Below are 6,688 nucleotides of genomic sequence, written 5' to 3'. Positions count from 1 at the left end.
TCTCTCTCTCTCTCTCTCTCTCTCTCTCTCTCTCTCTCTCTCTCTCTTTCTCTCTCCCTCTTTTTCTGATAATTCTTATGGATATCCAATGCAGTCTGAATAACATATGCGTAGAGTATAAAGCTTAGGAAAACAAAACGGAAAAATAAACGTGATCTATCCCTCGTGCGTGCGACGATCTCCATAATGAAAGAGAGGATTTCCCGAAAGCGAATGAGGGATTTGCATCGCTTAACGAAATCTGCATCGTGGGATTAACAAATATTTTTCTAGGGCACGTATATATACACACACAGTAATTCGGCGCAGCGCAGCGTAGCGCTATGTATTTTCACTATTCCTAGCTGCATTTACCTTGCGCAATCCGACTCGGTTCTAGCTCTCGTATATTGTATACGCATGGCCATTGTAACTACATTGTATACGTATCGTGGCTCGCGTAAAAAAACTCTCCAGCATAGTTTAGAAACGCGGACAGTTCTACTCTTTCCTCGCTCTCTTTCTCAACAACATCTTTCCTGTTGACTTTTGCTGGAGTTATATTCGTTGCTTTCAATTCTGAGTGTGACACAATGTTATTTTATAAAAATAAACGTGTAAGAAAAAGCACATGTTTTGTAATTTTTTCGTGTAATCTACGGAAGAATTGACGCACATAATTAGCAATTTGAATGTAGATTTCCGCTGGGAAATTAAACTATCTGAAATAATCAAATTTCGACCGATAATCCATAAGATTACTATGAATTCGAAAATTCAAAAATTTTTATATACATTCGACAGTATTAAACAGGAAAATCTTCTTTACTTTAAATAAAAAGCCTGTTTCGAATTAATTAAATGGGCTATGCTCAGAGAAAAAAATTGAATATTCCACATATGCTCAAAATGGGAAAAAACACGATAATCATTCGTTATGAAATTTGAATGAGATGCCAAGCTTATATATCCTGAGGGATGTTATAACTTGAAATCAGCAAAACTATTTTCCTACATTTTTGTGAAATCTGACCGCACATGGTAACATTTACTTTCATAGGATATTGTAGAGGAACTGCAACAAAAGGGAGAAACCGAGCGAAGCAAGGAGCGTGCCTTGGAATTTCGCAGAATATATTTCAACGCGTAATATATTTCGGAATTATATTCACAGCGTGACGCTTACGTAATGCTACCACAGACTACTGGTGTATATAGCTGTTGTATAACATCTCACAAAACTTATATTTAAAAAGAGATGAATGAGAGAGAGAGAGAGAGATATTTATACATCTATTATGATCGTTCTACCACCTATGTTAGGTTCAACCTATTTTTTGTGCTGCCTTTTTTCTTTGTTTAATTTATTTTATCCTATTATGGGCTACGCAACAGTTACAATAGAGAAACTAAGCAATAACTGCTATACAACAATTTTGCTTTTACGTCTTTTCTGTTTTTCATCTTTTGTTATAAGTTTAATAACATATAAGCAACTTTTGTTGAAAAATAATGATCAATTTAACAATTGATTTTTTTATAGAGTTTAACTTAATATATTGTATACGTACATTATAGAGAAAAATTTCTTTCTCTCTGTTTCTCCTCAGGTTTTTTTGAAATGATATAGTCAGGTGTGTTGCCGTCAAAATCGATTTGCAACTAATTAACATGGTATACTTTAAAATAAGAAATGTATTTTACGATAACAACGCGACAAAAATATCAAATAATAAATGGACAGGCTAGCTTATAAATTAAAAAAACTTTCGAAATTTATTAAAAAAGTTAGTGTCACAATTGATAATTTTTAAAGAAAGAGAGAGAGAGAGAGAGAGAGAGAGAGAGAGAGAGAGAGAAGTGAGAAGAAAGAGAAACAGGAAGAGAGATAATATCAAATCCAAAATGAATGATAGGTAGGCTCGCATATACACCCAAAAACGCACGCGCACACATACACACACACACACACACACACACACACACACACAAACACACACAACCAATAACATAGTCAATTTAAATTTTTATATTTTCGTAATATGCATTTTCATGAATTTCATATTAACATGAGTATCTCATTATTATATTACACGCTACCCAGAACTACTTTTAATGTATTACAATATAAATTCTATTTCAATTCATCATTAATATAAATTATTTATAATTTATTTAAATTACAGTAACAATGTAACTAATGAAGTTTGAAATGATTTACATAAAAAAAATTTTCTCTTTCGTAATAAATTTTTTATTGGATCTTTTTATTGGATCGTAACTTTAAAACTTTGTCGTAAATCATATTTGTAAGATAAATTACGAATAAATATGAATGATTTTGGAAGATTAAAAATAAAAATTTGTTACAAGAACAAATATAATTATTATTGTTTTTTTATTTTCAATTAATTAATAGCTATTGATAGTGAAATATTTTCTTCCCTCATTTGTATTTTCGATTCATAATACAAAATTTTTTAATATTATTAACTTTCTTGCACTAATTTAAATAATAATATTTAACTTTAGAATAACATGGCAAGACTAAGAAGATCTTTTAAAGAAATATTTAGAAAAGAGAAAAAGTATAATAATAAATATGCATCAAATATTAACAACGTTTTTCTACTATGAATTATAGATATTAAATTTATTTTATGTCACATAAAATTATAAACAAAGAGAAAGAGTAAATATTTCCACGTTTTATTGTCATGATATACAAATATTAAAGACATTTCAATAAAAGCTTTACATTTCAAATATGTCATTTTATATATATTTGTTACAGTTTTATTGATTTCTTGTTTTACTTATTTCTCATTATTTATTTAATGAATAAAAAGATCAGCAATAAATTCAGAAACATTATAGTAATTATTATGTATTTAATATTAAATATTCTTAATTATAACTATTATTAATATATCTTATCTTTATTATTTTCTTATTTTTTGAAATTTTATTTCTTGAAAGTTTAATCTATACATTATAGAATGTATGCTTAGTAAAAAAATGTGAGGGATATTTTTAAATTCATCATGTTTCATTTTTAGAAAAATCAATTTACTTTAGCTACTTTATTTTATTTTATTAGATTTTATTTTACTTTATTTTACATTTTACATTTTAGTTTTGTAGTTACGCTTAAATTTTCACACGCAATAACTTTTACACATCTAAAATTGTTATTTTACTGCTTAATGTAACATTAAACTATATCAGTAAATGATTAAACTAATCATCGATAATATGTCAATTACAAGTTCTGTAAGCTTTATACATATGCATTTCAATATGCACATAGTAAATCAATCGCCATTTATATGTAGTCTAAAATTAATCAATTGTATTAATCTTTCCTAACCTATTCATTTCAAAGTAATTATTCTGAGAGACGTTGCATTTATGTATACTATTAACGGAACATTACTTCAAATCAGAATAAACAATAATTTTATACTCACCAGCTTCCATATAACACCGAAGCTACATTGTAATTCCCTTGATCTGCAAATATATAATGAAACTTACATATGTCATAATAACATTTAAAATAAATAATATCAAAAACTATTATTATTTTATACATTAAATTTTTTATTCGCATTACAAAAATTTTTACAAAAAAATATTTAACTCTCTGTCTATAATTTGAGTCTTTTTTAATACAAGTAAAATTATTATACTTTTAAATTTCTAAATAAAAGAATCTGGTTTCTCTTCTTAAAATAATTTGTTAAAAACTTGTCTGAAATATAATAAAGATGTTGAAAGATACCTCTAAATTTTTCCACGTTTTTTTAGAAGTCTAGGACAGTAAAAAACTTGAGCTTGAGATGAAGGGAATAAAAAAAATATGCAGACGGAGAGTTAAATAATAAAATAGTTATAGTTTTAGGAAAAAAGTTGTTTCAAGTTCAAACTTTTATAACATTTTGTAAATTTTATAAAATATTAATCTTTGTTCTAAAAGTCATTTAAATCACTCAACTGAATGACGCAAACCCACTAATTTTATAAATAATGAATAATGTATACTCATCTTATATGTATACTTATCTTACTTTTTTTCTGTCGTCGGTCAACGATGTCTCTTTTAGGCCTTTTCCTCTTCTCAGGAATCTTCGAGACACAAACTCAACATGACACTAATGGAAATGCTGTTAATCACAATTGCGCGCGTATTAATTCAGAGTACGGTAATCACGCGGCATTTGCATGGCATTCTCAACATACTCGAACGCGATCCGACAATTCCGCAAAATACGTGAAATATTATTAATGATATAATGGCTTTCTGTTTGAATCATTCGACTCGATAGTTCGCTCTCAATTTGGAAATAGTATTAGAGAAATGATATTTAAATTGGTGAAAAATTCGGGACACGTCCTGTCTCAATTTCTATTTTAAATGATTGAATCGCGCGAAATATGTCTGCTTCAATAAATCGACATTGTTAGCCGTGATGCCGTTATCGAGTTGCTAACCGTGAGAGTTAATCAATCGCGATGTTGGAGTTCGGTAATTGTTAATTGTTCATGAGGAACGATCGCGATTCGAAGGATAATACGCAACACGCAGAGCGGCTAGCCGTTCACTCGAGTGTCGAAGGGCGAATGATAACTCGGCGATCTTGTGTACGCTACATCGCGCTTTGTATGTACGTTACAATGCAAACATCAAGGCTGTATGCCAATCTATTTCTGAAGTATTTAACGTATTGGAAAGTAAATATACGCCAAAATATCGTGCTCTTTGCTTTTCATGGTGGAGTGCCAAATTTGTAGAATGTCAACGCTGGCAGAAAAAAGAGAATCGCATATATCAATTGACTCGTTTCGTCACTATGAAATATTCAACAATAAAGATACGTTATATATTAAAAATATGCTGAACATTTTGTTCTTTGTATTTAAAATTAATATCATTGGACAGATTACCATCGCTTATTTCTTGTGCATCCATTAGCGTCGTCGAAAATGATTAATTTTATCCGAGAAATTTATTAGATTAAAATTATTATTTAAATCTTAATTCATTCATTATGCTACAAGTGATTCTCGCTGTTTATATATAACCGACTTTATTTTTTAATTTTTTGTTGTGTAAAATACATATGCATCATATATTATCAATAATCAATTTAATTAATTTACTAATAACAAACTTTAATATTACACACTAAGTGAATTATCTGGTTAATGCAAATATAAATAGGTTATTAATTTCTTTAACTTAATTACCAGAAATTAATTTGTTAATATTGGTTGTAGTATATGAGATTTGGAAAGGAATCGAGGGATAATATGAGCCGAAAACAGAGTATATCAATTGTATAAACTACGAAAATCAATAATAAATGATGTAGCATATGTATAGGTGCAATTACGAATGCGCGAATTCTATATGATACTATATTAGCTAATTTCGCTCGTATAAAATTGATTATATCAATATTTTCTTGCTAACATTTTTTTATTTTTTAAGAATGTAGTGTTATTCAGATTATGTAGTAATTACATATAAAATACATAAATGAATTTGATTGGATATTTGATTATACAATAGATATACAGATTTTTTGATAATTTTAACAATCAATTTATTAAAAAAAAATTAAGATTATTATTTTTCACAACTCTTAAAAAATTTTAGATAATTAATTCTAGTAATTTTATTAAATTGCAAATTGGAATTTTGTTATAATAAATTTTGTTATAATAAAATATTTTTTAAAAAAGTAAATTTTTCCACAAATACCAAATTTTTTAAATAATCAGAAAACAAAACAAGTCAATATCGTAATATTTTATTTATAATTTTTACATATATGTGTTACATATATGTGTTGCGCATAAAAATAATAATAAATATAATTTAAAGGAATGGTTATATAAAGTAAACACAATTGCAAAAATAATTATGAAAATATAATTGCTGAAAATGTAATTGCTTCTGATAACCTAATGTGATCTATTTGCTGTTTGAAGGTAGTCAAATATTTAATGGTAGTTAAATCTTCACTGCATTCGCATAAATATTGAAAATGTATTACATTTTCAATTAATACTTAAAAATGTTGCCTATTATTTTCAATTTGATCCTTAATTTTTAATGTCGAACTCAGCAAAAATTGCACTACTTATTGGCTGTATTAAGTATAATTATCTTATTTAAACAGATATACATGTGCACAAAGAAAAGATAAAGGTTACCACCCAGAATAATAATGTTATTTTTTGCTATGTATATAAAAAAGTTCAATATAATATATTATAGGACCGTATATGTGATAATACAAACTAGAAATCAAAGTCTTAAACGGTCTAATGCTGGATCTTAATATTTGTATGAATTTTTGTGTGAATTCATATACTACATATGCATATCCTCAGAAACGCGCATCGAAATGATTTTTCGATCTTGAAACGCTACTAAACTAACTCTACTAAATTACCACAGTAATATCACGAGTTAAATTGACTAGCAATTTAACCAATTTTTTATATTTATTCGCATCTTTGAAACGATCTTAATAATGTTGAACATATTAAAATCTGTAAATAATTTTGTAAATAAAATTGTTTTGTAAAAAATTTGTAATTAAAATTTGTAAATAATTAATTCTTATTGCGAAAAATATTACCTCGGCCGGGAGTCGAATCCGGATCTCTTGCATTCCGAGCATCCTAAGCTTTTAGA

Source organism: Atta colombica, unplaced genomic scaffold (genome assembly GCF_001594045.1).
Source record: "Atta colombica isolate Treedump-2 unplaced genomic scaffold, Acol1.0 scaffold226, whole genome shotgun sequence".
Taxonomy (NCBI): Eukaryota; Metazoa; Arthropoda; class Insecta; order Hymenoptera; family Formicidae; genus Atta; species Atta colombica.
The sequence above is the reverse complement of the archived record's forward strand: the minus strand, read 5'-3'. Positions refer to the sequence as shown.